At 35.1% G+C, this 22,017-nt stretch overlaps 1 protein-coding gene across 1 annotated transcript in view; it reads left to right on the top strand.

Moving 5' to 3' along the window:
* Positions 1-22,017, top strand: part of FTCDNL1 (formiminotransferase cyclodeaminase N-terminal like) — an 85,508-nt gene that overhangs the window by 10,157 nt on the left and 53,334 nt on the right. The window contains exon 4 of the transcript XR_014078682.1: positions 9,558-9,694. The gene's annotated coding sequence lies outside the window, so the exon portion shown is untranslated. The remainder of the gene's footprint in view (positions 1-9,557; positions 9,695-22,017) is intronic.

Raw genomic sequence — 22,017 nt, 5'->3', positions numbered from 1 at the left:
TTAATATCTTCTGCTTCTGTTAGGTCCATACCATTTCTGTCCTTTATTGAGCCCATCTTTGCATGAAGTGTTCCTGTGGTATCTCTAGTTTTCATGAAGCGATCTCTAGTCTTTCCTATTCTGTTGTTTTCCTCTATTTCTTTGCATTGATCACTGAGGAAGGCTTTCTTATCTCTCCTTGCTATTCTTTGGAACTCTGCATTCAGATGGGAATATCTTTCCTTTTCTTCTTTGCTTTTCCCTTCTCTTCGCAGCTATTTGTAAGGCTTCCTCAGACAGTCATTTTGCTTTTTTACATTTCTTTTTCTTGGGGATGGTCTTGATCCCTGTCTCCTGTACAACATCATGAACCTCTGTCCATAGTTCATCAGGCACTCTGTCTATCAGATTTAGTCCCTTAAATCTATTTCTCACTTCCACTGTATAATCATAAGGGATTTGATTTATGTCGTACCTGAATGGTCTAGTAGTTTTCCCCACTTTCTTCAGTTTAAGTCTGAATTTGGCAATAAGGAGTTCAGATCTGAACCACAGTCTGCTCCCGGTCTTGTTTTTGCTGACTGTATAGAGCTTCTCCATCTTTGGCTGCAAAGAATATAATCAATCTGATTTCGGTGTTGACCATCTGGTGATGTCCCTGTGTAGAGTCTTCTCTTGTGTTGTTGGAAGAGGGTGTTTGCTATGACCAGTGTTTTCTCTTGGCAACACTCTATTAGCCTTTGCCCTGCTTCATTCTGTACTCCAAGGCCAAATTTGTCTGTTACTCAGGTATTTCTTGACTTCCTGCTTTTGCCTTCCAGTCCCCTATAATGAAAAGGACATCTTTTTTGAGTGTTAAAATAAAGCAATAAAGGCAATATGAATATCAAGTAAAATAGCCTTCAGAACAAAGAATAGTTCTATAAGATGTTACCTTTAGTTACCTTTATGGGAACCTGAGCAAATGATACATGGGATCTCTCTGTTATTACTTCTACAACTGCATATGAATCTACAGTTTTTTGGATGTAAGTTCAATTTTTAAAAAAATTTCATTGGGCTAATTTTTCATCTTACTGCAGGGAACAGTTTTGCCAGTTATTTGCTATCACATAACATAAGTCACCATATTTCAAGGGTTCAATATAATTATCTAATTGAATTAATATTCTGGATTTCCCACACTGCCACCAGCCTCAGAAATCAATCTAGGCCTTTTTTTTGCAGAAGAAAGGAAATGTCATTATTCCTCTTATGTGAAGAAAGAATTTACTTACCAGAAAATGAAAGCAAAAGAAAAGAAAGAGAATCACATCTTAGTTTTAGTTCCTGAGGTCCTAGGCCATCTTTGTTTCTGGGAATTACCTCACTAGCCTTTTTTAAGAACAACTTTTTCATATTTTATTAAAATGCATGAATTTTGTATATATTACTTAGTGAATTTTTTTCTTTTTTGGCTGCACGGCATGCAGGATCTTCCCCAACCGGGATCTCAAACCCTTGCCCCCTGCATTGGGAATGTGGCATCTTACCAAGAAAGTCCTTGCTTAGTGAATTTTTAAATTTATAACTTAATTTTTAGAAAAGTTTTATATTCACAGAAAAACTGAATGGAAAGTGTAAAGAGTTCCCGTATTCCCTCTCCCCCCAACTCTAGTTTTCCTATTATGTTAATAATTACATCTTCCATTACTATGGTACATTTGTTACAATTGATGATCCAATAGTGTTAATTACTTAAGTCTATAGTTTTATTACGGTTCAACTTTTGACTCTCATATTTTGTGGATTTTGTCAAATATATAATATCATGTGTCCACCATTATAGTAACAAACTGTATAGTTTCACTACTCTAAATATCTCCTGTACTCCAGTTATTTTATCCTTCCTTTCGTCCCTCCCCCAAAACTATTGGAAATCTCTGTTCTTTCTGTTGTCTCCATAGTTTTGCCCTTTCCAGTATGTCATCTGGTTGAAATCATCTAGTATGCAGGCTTTTCAGATTAATTTCTTTCACTTAGCAGTATGCATTTAAGTTTCCTCCATGTTTTTTTTTTGTGGCTCAATAGCTCACTTCTTTTTATTGCTGACTAATCCATTGTATTGCTATACCACAGTTTCTTTATCCATTCACCTATTGAAGGACATCTTGGTTGCTTCCAAGTTTTGGCAATTATGAATTAAACTACTAAAAATACTTGTACAGAGGTTTTTGTATGGACATCAATTTTCCAAGTCATTTCGGTAAATACCAAGGCATATAGGGTTGAGGGATCACATGTTAAGAGTATGTTTAGTTTTGTAAGAAACTGCCAACTGTCTTCCAAAATGACTGCTGTTTTTGCATTCCTACTAGCAGTGAATGAGAATTCTTGTTGTTCGACATTCTCACCAGCATTTGGTATCGTCGGTGTTTTGGCTTTTAGCCATTCTAATAGACGTGTACTGGCATCTCATTGTTTCATTTTGTAATGATGACATATGTTGAGTGTCTTTACTTGCTTACTTGCCATGGTTTTTTTTTTTTTTTTTCTTATTGCTGAGTTGTAAGAGTTCTATATACATTTTGGATACAAGTCCTTTACCAGATATGTATTTGGCAAAGATTTTCTCCCAGCCTATGGATTGTCTTTCATTCTCTTAATAGTGTCTTTCACAATGCAGAAGTTTTAAATTTTAGTGAAATTTAACTTATCAATTTTTTCTTTCATGAACTGTTTCTAAAAAGTCATTGCCAAACCCAAAGTCGCCTAGATTTTCTTGTATGTTATCTTCTAGAAATTTTACTGTTTTGCCTTTTACATTTATGACTATGATATCTTTTGAGTTAATTTTTGTGTCAGGTATAAGATCTGTGTGTAAATTCACTTTTTATATTTGGATATACAGTTGTGCCAGCACCATTTGTTGAAAAGATTATCTTTTCTCCATTGTATTGCCTTGATCCTTTGTCAAAGAATATTTTGACTATATTTGTGTTGTTCTACTTCTGGGCTCTTCATTCCATTCTATTGAGCTTGTCAATAGCTTTTTAATAATTTCTCTTAATTTCTTATGCTGATTTGAGTTGAATTTTTATCAGTTACTGCTGAAATATCACTGATTAATTCAAACACTTGGTACATGCCAAGCACTGTGCTAATCTCTTTACATAAATTTAACCACAGCAGTCTTTTGAAATAAACGAGGAAACTTGGGGTTTGCCAGTTTAAGTAACATGTTCAAAATCATACCACTTATAAGTGATCAAGACTCTGTCTGCCTGTCTATATTGTATTATCTGCCAAAGATGACCTTGTTACTCCTTACTTGGACTATTACAATTGCTCTAAGAGTCTCTCTTCTGCTAATTACTGCCTTTAACTGGGAAGCCCAATTATACTATAGTTGTCTTCTAAATTAAGTACTGAGTTCTCAGCCAGCATTTAAAGCCTGACCTACTTCTCCAGCTTTTTTTCCCCAGTATTCTTACTTGCTCAGTTGGACTGCTCTATGATTTTATATTACCATCTCTGCTTTAATATGTTAGTATGTGACCTAACCTATTCCTATACTTGCTACATCTTCAAGTATTAAAATTCCTTTTGTCAAAATTCATCTCAAAAGACTTTTCTCCCTGACCCTTCTCCATTTTGTTTCCCAGCTTCACACTAAAACTGGAATTGAGAACTTTCTCCTTAAAATAACCAAAGTATTTCATTTAAACCTCACTTGTGGCACATCTATATGCCTTGTGTTTAGTTATGTGAATTTAATTTATTGTTACTACTAGACCACCACCTCCTCGACAGCTTGTCTAGTATGTAGAAACTGGCATTCATTTAAAAAAATTCGTTGAGTATATAATATCTATACCAAGAACTGCACTGAATGCTGGAGTGGCAAAGATAAAAGATATGGCCACTGCCTTAAAAAAAAAAAAGTACAGAATGGTAGAAGCCAGATCAGAAGGCAGTTGAAAGTGAAAGTGAAAGTCTCTCAGTCATTTCCAACTCTTTGTGACCCCATGGACTATAGTCCATGGTATTCTCCAGGCCAGAATACTGGATTGTGTAGCCTTTCCCTTCTCCAGGGGATCTTCCCAACACAGGGATCGAACCCAGGTCTCCCGCATTGCAGGTGGATTCTTTACTAGCTGAGCCACCAGGGAAGCAGTTACTTTTCTGTAATTTAAGTTCTGTTATGAAAGTAAACCTCTCATACTGGAGGATGGAGTATGGGGTGTGGAGTACTTAATACAGTTTGAGTTTGCGAAGGAGAGAAGACTTAGCAGAGGACAACAGATAAGATTTAGGATCCTGACTAACAATATATGAAATAGCAGAAAGGCCTAAGAGATCATAACACACTTGGTATGCATGTAGTTCAGATTAGCTATACCATAGTGATTGAGTTAAAGAATGGCAAAGAATGACACCAAAGAAGCAGAGAAGGGCTACATGCTAAGGAAATGTCTGAGTCTTGCAAAAGAGGAAGCATGAAGGACATGAAATTCAGTATAAGGTTTCAAACAAGGAACTGTCATGATCTCATTCATGCAGATGGGTCATGCTGACAGTTATGTGGATAATAAATTGGAATTGGCTGAGACTAATGACAGGAAGGAAGACCAGCTAGCAGAATGTTACAGTAATCTAGGCTGTATAGTATTTGGATCTGAGTAGTCCAAGGAGAAAAGAGGACTTAATTTGAGAGATGTTTAGGAGATAGAATTCATATCGCTTCTCGGCCTTTTGGCTAAGATCAAGTGTGGAATGTATAAGACTTGGTGATGGGATAAAGTAATTCTTTAAGATCTCAAGTTCTGTATACCTGGGGATTCATCTAAACAGTATCTTTGTCCTGGTACTTTGAAGAGATACTCCTTCCTAGTCTACTGTATAAGTTACTCTAATCCATCTCCCTCCTCATCACCAACAGCCTCCTGGCCAAAAGAGCCTCTATTGCCAAAGGGACTTGCCGAGGAGGTTCTGCCTTACTATCAGAGCCTCTGATGCTCCTAGTAGATAAAAGAGCTCCCACTCACATTGCCAAACTTGAGAGAGATATACTCCAAAAATGAAAATTAGAACTTATCTTTTCTTAGAAATAATGTTGAAAGATAGGTACTTAGATATATCATGTATTAAATGTCCCTTTTATGGTCTACTCTAGGAACAGAAAACTGTTTATGCCACTTCAGTGACAAGTTCTAAATATCCTTCTTTTTAAAAAAAATCTTCAAATTCATTTGAAGTCTTCTTATATATACTGATGAATAACGGAGTAGGGAACGGTTCACCTCAGCAAGAAGTGATATTTTATTGCTGACATTCTTTAGAATTGCTGTCACATAATGACAATGGTAATAAAAAAGTAGACCTATTTTTAGTTGGTTTTATTATTGTCTTTAAATTTTTCTTGCAGCTAATGCATCCAATATTGCACGTTCCCAGAGCTGATAGTTTCCTCTCTCCCCTCCGCCCCAGTTAGTACACCACTGCCTACATCTGAGTTAGAAGTTGTGAAATGGAAATCAGAGATACATTGTGAGACAGGGAAAATTTCTGAAGGAAAGAAACTTGGACATAAATTTATGTTCTCCATTTCACCAACAAAATGATCTGGGCTGATAACAACTTCTCTGAGCTTCAGTTTTCCCATTATTAAAACAGGGTTAAAATACCTATTTTGTTGTGTATTAAATAATGTAAACTTTCTGTGCTCAGTTGTGTCTGACTTTTTGCAACCTATGGACTGTACTCCACCAGGCTCCTCTTTCCATGGGATTTTCCCAGCAAGAATACTGGAGTAGATTGCCATTTCCTCCTCCTCGGAATCTTCCCAACCCAGGGATCAAACCTGGGTCTCCTGTATCGCAGGCAGATTCTTTATAGCTGAGCCACCAGGGGAATAATGTATTTAAAGTATCTGACACTTAGCAAATATTTTCTACAAATATTAATTCCCTCCAAGATATAGCTTCCCAAGATATTTTGAATATATTTTTTATGTTTAAGGAATTTCCAATCTTAAAGTGCTGTTTCCCCAAGGTAAGCTCTGAAAACGAAATTTCCAGACTCTCATAGTAAAGGGACAGACATATGACCTAGGCTTCCACATTCAGCACACCTACATAGACTTTGATTTGGAAGTTAGTAGCTTTGAGGAAGCCAAAATTCTACTTGGAAATCAATTTGCTGATAAAGGCATCTGACATTTGGGGGTGGCAGTGCTTGTTAGGTTAAACTCCTAGGGCAGAAGTCACTTTGGTGGGAGTGGGAGTGGCAGCAGTTGCTTTTAGTGTTTGTTGCGGCAGAAGTATGTAGTACTCTGACTTCCTCACTGGGCCAGTTAAACTTCCTTTCTGCTCATTCAGTAAGAATTAGCATATGTTACTTGCCACAGTGAGCCTTAACTGATATATATTTCATCATTAGTACTGCTTCCTTTAAGTAGCAGGCTAAGCAGAATGTCAAGGGAGAGGCAGTAGTGTAATTTATAATCACCTTAAATAAAAGTACCTAATTCTAGAAAGTAAATCCCAGAAAAGTTTGATGAGCTATAATTGGAGATTGAGGAATATAGTTTTGAGGAAATTATATATAATATTAGAATACTTTTGTCAAATGTTTTTCTCTGTAGCCTCTTGGAAATAGTTAAGAAAACTTAGGCTTTCATGTCCCCCCAAAGAAATTCTTTCAGAACCAGTTTATGAAGAAAATTATAAAGAAAATATCCCTGGATATTGATTCTGCAAAGCAGTCTCAGGTGAGTTCATCAATTCATGTCAAAGCCAGAATCAAAATAAATCAGGCATTATATGGCATATTAAATTTCTGGAGCTCAGCTTATTTCCCTTAATCTCTTAGCAGCAGTAACAGAGTGGCAGCTCTCACTTATTGCAGTGGGGAAGTAACAAAGCAAGAGTAAAATTGCTGTTGCAAAATGAAGCACATCAATGCATTTCCATCTAATGCATTATGGTTCATGAATCTCCCAGGAGCCAGAAAAACACAGTGAAGTCTTTAAAAGCGAATCCAGATGTCAGTCATCACCACAGCAGTGCTTTAATTATCAGAAAACAAAGAAATAACTCCTTAGGTACATTCTAAGCAGGTGTTCCTTCACAGAAAACAGAATAGCTGAAGAAACAGCTGTGGCATTCTATCTGCTTCAAGAGGAAAGAGAACTACAACCTAAATAACAGAGATTTCTCCGGTGGAGCAGAGATAAATCACAATTGTCAGAATTTTGCAAGTATTAACGTATATAACATGATGACTAATTAATATTAATTACTCCATTTTCCAGATGAGAAAACTGAGTACCTTATATGACAAACATTTCTAATTCAAAGTCTGTTAGTCTTCGACAAGTTTACCACAAAATGAATTGATTTTGCAAGATCTTTTAACTGTCATATGACATGCAGTGATTTTCTAGAAAACATTTGTGTGTTTTGCACAAATAATCCATTTTCATTTTGGAAAATATAAAATAAAGGTGAACAAAAAGGAAACTTTTAAGCCATCTCTAATAACTGCTATTTCAAACTGGGATTTTAAAGCTGGGCCCATGGTTGGACTTCAGAGGATATGAGAACCTCTGAAACTAAGCAAAAAAAAAAAAAAAAGACCATGTGCATTTTTCTGAGGTGAGGGTATATATACCTTCATCAGTTTTTCAAACTGTCATTCAAAAATTATGAACTACCTCCATCCTTCTGGACTTTATGTATATGACTGGAGGAACAAAGATGCTGTCTACAAGTCACAGCCTGAGAAGGAAGGTGGACTTTATCTAAAATTTTATGTTGGCCAAAACAAGTAGTAATTTCTAAAATTTGACTTGGCTTTTGTGCAGTAAATTGTGGAAAGTTAGGAATATTTCCTTTTCTCCTTAAGGGTTTTATTTATTTATTTATTGACTTATAAGTTGATTTACAATGTTGTATTAGTTTCTGGCTTACAGAAAAGTGATTCAGAGATATGTGTATATATATATATAATGGGGAAGGCAATGGCACCCCACTCCAGTACTCTTACCTGGAAAATCCCATGGACAGAGGAGCCTGGTGGGCTGCAGTCCATGGGGTCGCTAAGAGTTGAACACGATTGAGCGACTTCACTTTCACTTTTCCCTTTCATGCACTGGAGAAGGAAATGGCAGCCCACTCCAGTGTTCTTGCCTGGAAATCCCAGGGACGGCGGAGCCTGGTGGGCTGCTGTCTATGGGGTCGCACAGAGTTGGACACGACTGAAGTGACTTAGCAGCATGTATATATAAATATATATACTCTTTTTCATATTCTTTTCCATTATAGTTTATTCAAAGGTTTTGAATATAGTTCCATGTGCTATACAGCAGGTCCTTGTTGCTTACATATTTTATATATAGTAGTGTGTATATGTTAATCCCAAACTCCTAGTTTATCTCCCCCTCCCCATCTCCTTTGGTAAAAATGAGTTTGTTTTCTATGTCTGTGATTCTGTTTCTGTTTTGTAAGTAAATTCATTTGTATCATTGTTTTAGATTACACATATGATTGACATCTTATGATATTTATCTTTCTCTGTTGGACTTACTTCACTTAGTATGGTCATTTCTAGGTCCATCCATGTTGTTGCAAATGGCATTATTTCAGTCTTTTTATGGCTGAATAATATTCAACTATATATATCACATCTTTATCCATTCATTTGTTGATGGACATTTAGATTGCTTTTGTCTTGGCTATTGTAAATAGTGCTGCAGTGAACATTGGAGTGAACATTGGAACATTGGAGTATCCCAATGCACTGATCCATATAGCAGTTTGGAATCTCTTATCTGGTCTGCCTGTGAGTGTAAATATATACTATATAGTTAGATAAGTCAATTGTAATGATAGAGTAAATCAAACTCACAGTAATAATAAGTTAGGAATCAATTTTGTAGTTATTACTGTTGTATTACTTTAAGTATTTGAAAAAGTAAAGATAATTTAATATATTAGCTTGTAATTTAAATCAGAAAAGTTAAGAAAGTTTAATGTTAGACCTAAGGTGTTAATTTGAACTGTAAAAAGAATAAGAATTGTGCTTGAATGTTTGAGAGCCCTAATTTAACACATGTATGAGTTTAATTCATTAGAATTTTTGATAGTGATTTATTTATTTTTATTGACGTATAGTTGATTTACAATCTTGTGTTAGTTTCAGGTGTACAGCAAAGTGATTCATATATATATATATGTATATATATGTATATACACATATATTTTTTTTTTTAGATTCTTTTCCCATATAGGTTATCACAAAATATTGAGTATAGTTCCCTGGGCTCTAGAGTCTGTCTTGTTATTAACTCATTAGATTTTTAATAGTTATAAATGTTGGGTTTTGCCTGTTGAATTGTTGTGTGCATTGTCAGTTGGGTAAAGTAACTCAGATAATCAGATATCTTAAGTGTGTCAATATGGTTTAAAAGACTTAATTTTTTTGTAAATGGGGAGTTATCTTTTTAAGGAATCTTAATCTGTTGAACTTATGAATTAATTGAACATTCAGCAAAGAATGAATAAAAGTGATTTATAATGTATTTTTATGTCCCACAGTATTGGTAATGATGAAAAAGTCTGACCATATCAAGTATTGGAAAGATGAAGATCTCTTTGCTTGAGGGAATGCAAAGTGATGGAATCCTTTGAGACACAATTTGACAGACCTCACAACTCAATGATTCTATTCCTAGGTATTTATCCTAGAAAGGTTCTTACATGTATACACTAAGAGATATGTTTCAAGAATGTTCATAGCAGCCTTGATCATAATAGCAAAATAAAACAGAAAAAAAACTGAAAACAACCCAATGTCCATTGACAGCAAATGGATATGTACATTATCGGTTTTTCAAATTATGGAATATTATACAGCAGTGAAAATGAGTGGGAATAACTAAAATAAATCTCAGAAATATAGTGTTGAGTAAAAAAGCAAATCATAACAACACAATTCTCTAAAGCAATTATTTTTCAATTAAAAAATAAATTAATTGGAAAAAAAAAGAAAAAAAGCAAATCACAGACAAAGCATGCTGTCATCTATGTTCAAAAACATATAAAACTAAACAATATTATTTCAGCATATACACACTCATTTGTAGATAAAACTGTTATGGAAAGTGAGGGGATTATAAACATAAAATATGTATTTGTTTCTGGAAGAGATGGTAGGGGAAGAGGATTTGATCAGGGAGAGGTTCAAAAAGCTTCAAGGGTGATAATCTTTTCCTTGAGCTGGGTTGTGACTCCATGGATATGTATTTTATTATTCTTTGAGCCATGTGTATTATTTTATGTCTCATTTTATGTGTGTATACACACACATATATGCACACATTCTTTTATAAATATGCTGCTGCTGCTGCTAAGTCGCTTCAGTCGTGTCCGACTCTGTGCAACCCCATAGATGGCAGCCCACCAGGCTCCCCCGTCCCTGAGATTCTCCAGGCAAGAACACTGTAGTGGGTTGCCATTTCCTTCTCCAATGCGTGAAAAGTGAAAGTGAAGTCGCTCAGTCGTGTCTGACAGTTGTGTCCGACTCTTCATGACCCCATGGACTGGAGCCTACCAAGCTCTTCCATCCATGGGATTTTTCAGGCCAGAGTACTGGAGTGGGTTGCCATTTCCTTCTCCTTATAAGTATGAGATAATTTATAATTTAAAAAAATCCACAGATTAAAATAAAGTGAATTTATTAGATTTCTAAGTTGTGTTTCAAGTCTTAAGAAAAGCTAGTTTTATACTTATGACTTGAATACATTGGATGCTATCAAAAGTACAACAGTTGTTAAGTACTGCATTCCTTTTCAACCATCAAAGTCCTTTATAACATTTCAAAACTCAGCTGGTACAGTTGATAACCTCTCTTTCTGGCTGCCCTTTCGCCCCTCTCCAATAGCATTCCTAATGTAATATCTTGATGAATCTTGGCTTTTACCAAAGATGGAAAGAGCAACTTTGGTTTTAAACTAAACCAGCTATAAAACTCCCCTGACAAAGGGAATCTAAAGCATAGCTGTCTGCTTGAAATGGAGGGAGAAAATAATATGGGGAAATATGAAGAGGACAAACACAAACTAACAACTCAAATTACCTTGTTATAGATGTTCTATTACACTTTTATATAATTTGTCTTTCCATATTCAATGTTTTTCAGAATTTTTAACCAAACTGATTCCTTCCCATCAGTTTATTATAAATAATGTTCATTTAAAAACTCTATATCCTATTTAAACAGCATTAATAGCCAGAAGTTTTTTTTCCCCTCCCAAATACTTTTTAAAGTTTGTTTCAAATTGGTCTATTCCTGAAATTCAGTCTTCCATCCTGGCATCTGAGTCAATGAAAAAGCCTTAAATCATCCCTAGTGACTTTGTAATCAAATTTCCTTCGATGAAATCCTTGTGTGGGTATTTGCTGGCTTAAAAGAAAAATCTCCCAACTACAAATTGGCCTTTACGTTATGGGTTCTGTGCTCTTCCCTTCAGAAATTCTGCTTAGTTCTTTCCCTTCAGCAGAATGCTCTTTTCTCATGGATCTTAAGGGAACAATTAGGCAAGATATAAATTCCAGAACCACTGTGCCTTCCTTTTCTTGCGTTGGACCTTCAGTTTTCCTCCCCTGTGTATTCATTCCTTTTCTCTCTGTACCTTACGTCACTTCTCCTCTTAACGCCTTCCCTTTCTGAGAGTGTACCTATTCATTTCCCAATTCCCAAAAGAAACATACAAGACTTAGTGTTTGTTGCTGATTTGCCCCATGTTTCTGATGCTTGTCTCCAGTCCCTTTTCAGTTTGTTTCTTCATCTCCCGCCTCATTCCAAACATAATTTTATGCCCTTTACCAAACACATTTTCTTCTGGTTTTATTCCTTTTTAAACTTTAATTCTCCTTTTCTTAGTCACTACTTACAGAGGCTTCACCTGGGATAAAAGCAATAGGTTTGATCTCTAAATTCTCATTTAGTATTTTGTCATGAAGAAGTAGTTATTACCCACATTTGACAAATGGCTAAAAGAAGGAGAGCAAGGAAAATATCTTGCCTTAAACCATGTGTTAAGTCTGTTAGAAAGCCAAACTACATTAGAGACCAGTTGTCCCCACATCTGCTACCACCTGGTGCCCTTATCACCTGAACCTTTATATTTTTTTCAAGAGAGGACCTAAGAACCATCTGCACTCTTGTTGCTTTTCTTCTCTAAACTGAGGGTTCACAGATTGAGGAGACATGGCCCAGGAATCTCCATTTTAACAACTCCCAAGGTCCTTCTTAGGCAAGGTAAAGTTAAAAAAAGCCACAACTCTGGCTCTGCTTCCTAAAAATAGTGAGGGAATTAATCATTTTTGTGCACATACTATGTGTCTGATGCTATGCTCTAATTTTACATACACATGCCATTAGTTGATTTAATCCTATAAAAAACCCTTTGAGGTAGGTTTTCTACTACCTACTTTATAGGAGAGAAACTGAGATATGAATTAGAAAACTGCCCAAGGCTACTTAGCTGGTAACTAGAAGAGGCCGTCTAGAAGAGTCCACATCTGACTTCATTACCCTGAATTTTAGGAACTATGACATGACACATGTTTTAAATTTAGCATAAATAGCTATTAGATATAATAAATGTTACCATATGTATATAGGATTATATTAATCTCATAGTATGCAGCAAACAATAAAACAGACAAATTGATTAAGCACATTCGAATTTGTTTTTTCATTAAGACATAACTGATATATAACTTTATTAGTTTCAAGTATACAGCGTAATGATTCAATATTTGTGTGTGCTTGGTCGCTCAGTCATGTCTGACTCTTGGCGACCCCATGGACTGTAACCCGCCAGGCTCCCCTGTCCGTGGGGATTCTCCAGGCAAGAACGCTGGAGTGGGTTGCCATGCCCTCCTCCAGGAGAAGGCCATACCTTCCCAACCCAGTGATCAAACCCAGGTCTCCCGCGTTGCAGGCAGATTGTTAACTGTCTGAGCCACCAGGAAAGCAATTTGTATATATTATAAAATGACCACCGCAATAAGTTTAGTTAACATCTATCACCACTTAGTTAAAATTTTTTTTTCTCGTAATGGAAACTTTTAAGATCTACTCTCTTAGCAGCTTTCAGATATACATTACCATATTCTTAACTATAGTCACCATGCTATATATTACATTCCCAGGACTTATTTACTTTATAATGAGAATTTTGTACCTCTTGACCACTTTCACCCATTTCACCCATCCACATCCCCCCCAACCTCTGGCAACTACCAAACTATTCCCTGTATCTACGAGTTTGACCTTTTTTTCAGATTCTACATCCAAGTGAGATATAGTTTTTCTCTGTCTGACTTACTTCACTTAGTGTAATGACCTCAAGATTCATTCATGTTGCTATAAATGGCAGACTCTTTTTTATGGTTGAATAATATTCATACATATATATTTGCATAATAGAATATTACATATATCACATTTTTTATACATTCATCTAATCGATGAATATTTAGGTTGCTTCCATATATCTTGGCTCTTGTAAATAATGCTGCAAGGAATATGGAGGTGTGTATATCTTTCTTGAGTTAGTGCTTTCAATTCCTTCAGATAAATACACAGAAGTGGAGTTGCTAGGTCATATGGTAGTTCTGTTTTTAGTTTTTTGAGGCACCGCTATACTGCTTTCCATAATGGCTGCACTAATTTACATTCCTACCAGCAGTACACAAGGGTTCCCTTTTCTCCATATCCTCCCCAACACTTATTATTTCTTATCTTTTTGATAATAGTCATTCTAACAAGTGTGATATCTCATTGTGGTTTTCGTTTCCATTTCCCTGATCATTAGTCGTGTTAAGCATGTTTTTATGTTCCGGTTGGCCATCTGTTTGTCTTCTTTGGAAAAATGTCTATTCACATCCACTTTTCAAATGAATTTATTTGCTATTGAGTTGTGTGAGTTCTTTATATATTTTGTCTTTTAGGCCTTGTCAGAAAAATGTTTTGCAAATATTTTCTCCCACACAGTAGGTTGCCTTTTGATTTTGTTGATGGTGTCCTTTGCTTAGCAGAAGCTTTTTAGTTTGATATAGTCCCACTTATTTGTATTTGCTTTTGTTGCGTTTGCTTTTACTGTCAAATCCAAACAAAATATCATAAAGACTGATGTTAAGGAACTTACTGCCTGTGTTTTCTTTAGGAGCTTTAAGGGTTCAGGTCTTGTGTTCAAGTCTTTAATACATTCTGAGTTGGTTTTGGTGTATGGTATAAGATAGTGGTCCACTTTCACTCTTTTGCATGTGACTATTCAGTTTTCCCAACATCATTTGTTGAAAAGACCATTATTTCCCCATTGTATATTCTTGGCTTCTTCATCATTAATTAACTGATGCATGGGTTTATTTCTGAGCTTGTTGTTCTGTTCCATTGATCTATGTGTCTGTTTTTATGCCAATATCATATTGTTTTTATTACTATAGTTTTGTAATATAGTTTGAAATAAGGACACATGATACCTCCAACTTTGTTCTTCCTTCCCAACATTGCTTTGCCGTGAGTCATTATTTTAGCTTTTCCTAAAAATTATCATCTAACTTAAGAAATGTATAACTAAACATAATGATGAAAGAATTGAAAATTATGAAGTTGCTAATTACACTATAGAATCTGTGTTAGTCATATTTGATACACTATAGAATCATGAACTAGTCATAAGGACACATAAGGACACATGATACCTCCAACTTTGTTCTTCCTTCCCAACATTGCTTTGCTGTGAGTCATTATTTTAGCTTTTCCTAAAAATTATCATCTAACTTAAGAAATGTATAACTAAACATAATGATGAAAGAATTGAAAATTATGAAGTTGCTAATTACACTATAGAATCTGTGTTAGTCATATTTGATACACTATAGAATCATGAACTAGTCATAAAAATTACAATGCAGTGTTCTGGGTGGAACATGCTCCCTTTTTTGTCTCCTGCTACCTGGACCATGAATGTAATAATGAGGTAGAGCAATCACCTTGAATCACTTGGAAAGTGAATATTGAGGATAGTATGAAGAGCCTGAGTCTGAATGTGCATCCATAATACCAGCCCTGAACTGCTTTCTGGATTTTATAAGAGATAGAAACTTTTCTCTAATTTATACCTGGTAATTTGGGGTTTCTGTCTCTCATAGTTGAACCTAATTGTAAACAGTAATTACTTCTGTTATAAAATTCTATCATGAAAAACTGTTAGTTATTTTATCATGATAAATAATGATTGTAAAAGTTAGTAAAGCTGTATTTGATACCATTTCAAAAGTCTAACCCAACAATAAAAATGTGGTATTTTAATGGCGATTGATACACGTTGCCATTTTTATAGGTTCTCAGTTACAGTTATTAAAAGTCTGTTTTGTAATTAGCAATCCAATATAAGAATTGTTCATAGCACACTTCAGTTTAAAATAAACTCAAGATGAAAGTGATATAAATCTATTGTTAAACGATTATTTCTGATTCCATGGTAACCTTTTAGAGACAGCTTTGCTATGTCAAAAACATAACTTGAGTTTTATAGGATGAGTTATACATTGGGACAACAGAGGGACTCTCTCTTTTTCCAAAGTTTCCAACCAGGTTTCTGGCTCTGTTACACCAAGCCAAATGTCCCATATCCATATAAAGTACTCTAGCAGATTTAGGATTGGAATGCAAAAATTACATTGTAACACTGGGTAAAATGTGCTAATGAGAGGAAATCTGAACTCCTAGAGAAAGTTCAAGTATCAGCTAAACTAGTCAAGAATTACAGTTTATCATTATAATTGGTACTTAGAAAAATGTCTTCCCAACATTATCTGTTGGATATGAAGGATATTTGAGGAATGACGGTCAAAGTCCTGTATTTTCAATACTAGAAATTGACCTATTGTATCTAACTCTGTTATGGTAGACTTTTATCCAATGGTTTAAATATTGTTTTGTTTTATTTTTTCTTTTTTCCCTTTTCAGAGGTGCAGCATCACATGTATAGGAAATGTTGTTGTTTTCAACTTATTTCCACTGTATCTTTAGGCGATGGGGAGGTAAAGTGGGGTTGATTTGGGAACCCATAGAGAACATAAAGACTCAGAGTTTGATTTAAAAAGGGGAAATTTAGTATTTTATAACTAAAGTAACAAATTTCAAAGAATCTTCCCTTTCTCACTATTATTTTTGAATGTGAGATGCATTGAACAACCCAAGTAGGGAATTGAGAAGTGGACTTTAGTGGACTTAATACAGGACTAAATTTTGGTATTTTGTGTAGATATTATTATTTCCCTACATGTTCGTTTTTTTTTTTTAATAGGTATAACTTTAATTTTATGAACTTAAGAGGTTAGATCTCTCCCTTTTTTATTTAACATAACTTCAACTGGAACCTACAGGCACTCCATGAAGCTATTAGAGCTACTGCAAATCACCACACAAGGATTCCATTCTGAGATCTTCCCTAGAGGACAAATTTAAGGAAAGCTCAATTCTAATTTTCCTCCTGTGTAATACCAGGAGACCAAACTGACCCTGTTGGGATTTGATCCTTTGACTCCGTGATTTCTTACCTGAGATTTGGATCATTTAATAGTGCTTTAAGTACTTTAGCAAGGCATTCTTACACTGCATTTCTAATCAGAGAAACATAAAACAAGATCTGTCCTTAAGCTGTTTTACTTTGCCTTATAATGGTTTCCATTTCCTTTCATGAGGCATTATCTTGATAAATTGCTGTTTTTAAAGACCACTCTTTGCCTGGAAAGTGTGCACTAGATCAGGCACTGAAGGTTCTTGTTGGGGTTGAGATTTTGGCCAAATATTTTACAACCTCCCTGCCTGCTGTAGCAATACTCCACCATATATCTGATTTGGTTCTTTGTTTCTAATTTGTACATTGACTATTAGCAAATTAGACTGGGTGGAGTCTCCAAACAATTAAGCATAATCTTTAGCTAAACTAAGGACTAAAAAGCATAGAAGAACATTATCATACTCAAAAATATCCACAGAGTACTCAAACTCTGTTTTTAAAACAGAAAGAAATAGAACAACCCTATAAGTCAGGTCACATTCCTTGAATTCATATGTTAATTATTCCCAGTGAAAATTACTGTGGTAATTGATTTATAGAGGTGTGTTAGAATTTGAATCACTTACCTACATTTATCCCTAGAAATCTATCAGTAATTTAAATAAAACTTACATGGTAATTTATCTGTACTTATTACACTTGGTGGAACACTTAAAAAACACTACACATAAACAAAAATACAAAGCAGACTCCTCACTGTGGAGTACAAATTCCTTAGAGTGACAATAACAATTAGTATAAAAAGAGCAGTGTTGGCTCCACTGAGGACTACCATTTCCTCAAAAACAAAGGAGCAATTTGGAGGAAATCTATACACAATATCCCCATTATCAGTAGGTTGATTGTTAAATAATGACCTGAGCTAACTTTGAAATAGCACTGGGTATAGCAATGCTACTGGCAAACGGTTAAGAAAAAAATTCTGAATTCGTTTATATTTACCTGACCTTTCTTTTTGTCAAGTAAGTTTTTACCACCAAGAAGTCAAGAAAACACCTGTCAATTTTTCTATAGGATTAGACTTATACCTCTAATAGAGGATTAAAAGCTACTTTGTAATTATCAAGCACAAATCTCAAATTTGTATTTAAAAATAAAGTTAATGTCATTCCCAAAGTCATGGAGAAATTTAGAACTGGTGTTTAAAATAGAAATTTAGACTACTGACTTGAAATCCCATGCTCTGACCACCAGACCACATGCCTGCCCAAGAATACTTACATTTTTTACAGAGTTATTCTTCTTTGTAATTAGATGCAATGATTAGAGTGTCTTTTGCATTACTCTGCATTTTTCTTTTAAGTCAGGGTTATAAGCCACACAGGGCACTGTCCCTTATAAAACTAAACAAGGGATTTTCAGTCTTGCAATACAATCTCTTGATATTTGTTTATAGGTTTCACACATCAAAAAAACAATGAAATCTGTAATTTTTCAAATTACAATCCTCTCATTCTCTAAGTTATGGGCCTATGAGAACGGCAAATCTTTTGAAGAGAATGTAATCTTTATGCTTACAAAATGTAGGCTTTCATATTTGGGTACAATTGCAAATCAAGGTTTTTTCCCCATAATAATCAGTTTCTCAAAGTTATAGGTTTTCCTCATCTGAAAATAAATTAATGGGGATTTAAAAATATAATTCATCCAGTTATTAAATCTTTTGAATCTTTAAAATTAAAAATCATTTCTATTCTCATTCTCCAAAGAAGCAAAAACAGAAAGTACCTTATACTATAACATATTACAATTTAATTTTTTTGATTGAAGAAATAAAAATAAATGGCTGAAGCCAGTTTAATTTAAATTTAAAAAGGGAGAAAACTTTTATGTGACAGTTTATTACTTTACTTCTTTTCACAACAGACATCAATTGTGTGCTTAAATATTGAGTTTTTCTCTATCAAGTACCTGTCAAGAAAGAAAGTCCATTTTGAAAGAGTCAAAACTCAAAATACTACAGATGGCTTTCTAAAGGGATTCAAATTAGATAGTATTCAGTGTTGCAAAAAGCTATGATAACTTTTATAGCTTTAAACACAAGTTTTAAATTAGAGATTGATATATAAGGGAACTAATTTTGCATAATCACTCATTTTAAAATAATACATTATAGTTACTAAATTATACAGTAGTTTTATAGAAAGACATACTTTTTTTTTCAATGCTGTCATATAATTATTTAGAAACCGTATTCTCAAAACCATGAGTTTTGGACACAGGTTATTTTTTTTTTCTATTAATACTTTATTTTGAGATGAAAATGTGACCATTCACATTTTTTTCCAGAGCTTCCTGGAGCAATCTGCAGGGCAAGCGGTGGAAGTTGGGGGGTGGGGTGGCAATAAACACATGTAAAGCTTGTTAACCTGTATGTGAAAGGCATGGGCCTGTTGTGAGGGTATAAAGAGTTTCCCAGAGGGAAAAGAAAGTAGAATCAGGAACACCAATGCCCATACACAGAGGTAGTCTTCCAAGTAGTGGTTGCCTCTTTGTCAAAACTCTAGAAAATAAGTTCAGAGAGCAGTTCTTTGTCTAATTTGCTCAGTACGGTACCACTCCACTAAATGGCTTAGTTGTGCCTGACTTTTTGCAACCCCATGGACTGTAGCCCACCAGGCTCCTCTGTCCATGGGATTCTCCAGGCAAGAATATTGGAGTGGGTAGCCATTTCCATTCTGGTGTTTGGAACAACAAATATTTGTTGAATGAATAAATGAGTAAATGAATGGATGAATAGAAGATGCCCTTTGGACATCTTTTAAGTCAAATTACCACATTAACATTAATAGTCATGGGTAAATTGAAGGTAATCCCACTGATCAGTGAGTGGGATAGAAAGTACACACACTGAAAATTTTGGAGAACATAACCATGAATGGGATCAGGGATTCTTGAGGGAAAAGCAGGTATAAGTCATGGAAAGACCAGTGATCTACTGACATCAAAACCTCCTCTTAAAATTATAGGTAAGGGAATTCTCTGGCTGTCTAGGTGTGAGGATTCCATGCTTCCACTGCACAGGCAAAGATATGTGTGTTAGTGGCTTAGTCGTGTCTGACTCTTTGTGACTCGATGGACTGTAGTCCGCCAGGCTCCTCTGTCCATGGGATTCTCCAGTCTAGAATACTGGAGTGGGTATTCCCTTCTCCAGGGGATCCTCCTGACCCAGGGATCGGACCTATGTCTCCTGCATTGCAGGCAGATTGTTTACCGTCTGAGCCACCAGGGAAGCCCCACTAATTGTTACTATATTGCTAATATCAGATTTTTAATAATCTTGGGAGAAAGTTAAAGCGCTATGCATAGGCTTATTTTACACAAATTTCAAGTCATCCTCAGCGCATCTTCACATTCACTTGGATGAGGGCTGAGGAAGTCCAATAACTTTAGTTATTGGAAAAGTAACTAAATAAGGGTAACCTTGATAACCCATCTGCTGTTGGCCATCTGCAGAAAAGACTTAGGTGTGGCCTACGAGAATCAGGTGCTGGACTTAGTCTTAAGCCATTGAGGCTGTTGCAACAAAATACCATAGAGTGGGTAGCTTATTCAGAACAGAAATTTATTTCTCACAGTTCTGGAGGCTGGAAGTCTGTCATCAGAGCGCATGCGTATTTGAGTCTAGGAAAGGTCCTCTTCCAGGCTGCAGACTGCAGATTGCTCTCTGTATTCTCCTATAAAAGCGCTAATCCTATTCAGGAGGCCTCCATCCTCAAGACCTAATCACCTCTGAAAGGCCCCACCTCCTAATACTATTAGCTTGGGCACTAGGTTTTCCACATATGAATTTTGGGGAGACACAAATATTTAGACCACAGCAAACCCTTCAGTGATTTACCATTTCTCTTAAAATCTAACTCCTTAACAAGTGACACATGCATATTCCTTCCTCTTTAGAAGGTTTTTTCATGTCTATTCACCTCAGTGATTTATGACTTCATAAACAAACAGCCTAATAGATATTAAGTAATTAAGGTAAAATGACTTTGAATTTTCAGTTTATCTTTTGGCACCATCACAAGTGAGGTGATGCATTCAAATAAGAGTTGATGAGAGGAAATGAGGTGATTTTTTTTTCCTACTCAAAGGACATTTTCGCTAGGATTGATTTGAAGTGTTTGGCACAGAAGTTAAAAGAGAAAAAACAACCCAGCTATATATTACATATGCTTAGGGGCAGGAATTATCTCTCCACAAGTACCTTTTTCATTTTCTCACAGCACCTAATAAATAATTCTGCTAAATGGTAGATCCCAACACCTTTCTTTGCAGTTATTACCAACATTATCAACATATAGCCTGACATGAAATGATTTCAATCTTTAATAGTATTAATCTGAAATTTTAAAAACCGGTCTTATTATTGAATTAAGAAAATATACAATGGCATGGGCTTCTCAGGTGACGCTAGTGGTAAAGAATTTGCCTGCCAATGCAGGAGACTAAAGAGATGCGGGTTCAGTCTCTGGGTTTGGAAGATCACCTGGAGGAGGGAATAGCAATCCACTCCAGTATTCCTGCCCCGAGAATCCCATGGACAGAGTAGGCTACAAGTCCATAGGGTCGCAAAGAATCAGACATGACTGAAGTGACTTGGCACGCACGCACAATGGCATCTGTACTAAAAGTGAAAAATCATTACTGTAACAGAACAAGGTCAAAATTAAGTGAGCTGTTCCCTTTAAATGGTACCTTAACTCTAGTATTCACACAATATATTGCAGTTTCCAGCTGATCCCTCAAATCTCCTTACAAGAAGAGAGGTTTATAATTCAAATATTATAGGAAGAGGAAATCTAATTTTGACCTTGAGTCAAATTGATGCCAAAAGGAGTTTATGGTTTTCTTTATAAGCTGTAATTGCAAATACAGTTTCCTTCATCTTAAAAACTATTCCACCCTGAAATTTTCAAACAAAAATAGTTTGCAGAAACGTTGGCAAAAAGACGTCTTCAAAGGAAACTAGTTTGAATTAGAAAGAGAAAGAGGAGAGGGATGGTGGATATTTTTAAAGGGATTATGTTTTCAATATTTTGGGCACTCTAATTTCTGTTGCTTTTTTAAAAAAGCATTTCTCATTTAAAATTATAAGTAGATTAGTAATTTAAATGTGCTTAATTTGTAAATAAGGTAAAAATAATATGAATGTGTATAACTTTAAGAGAAAAACATATTATAAAACTCTTCTTGAAATATTAAATAGAAGCAAAATTATCATTAGTAATGATATGATACTAATGATAAGCACAATGACAATTGTCATAAGATACTAATATATGTGGGACCATATTATGGCATTAATTAAGATATAGAAATGGTATGAAATTCATTTACCAAAAATATTTTGACTGGTTATTTTAATCAAAATATTTGATAATATAACATCATGTACA

The sequence above is a fragment of the Giraffa tippelskirchi genome, chromosome 3 (assembly GCF_054371585.1).
Source record: "Giraffa tippelskirchi isolate mGirTip1 chromosome 3, T2T-mGirTip1v1.2.pri, whole genome shotgun sequence".
NCBI classification, from domain to species: Eukaryota; Metazoa; Chordata; class Mammalia; order Artiodactyla; family Giraffidae; genus Giraffa; species Giraffa tippelskirchi.
This window is presented reverse-complemented; position numbering and strand designations above follow the sequence as displayed.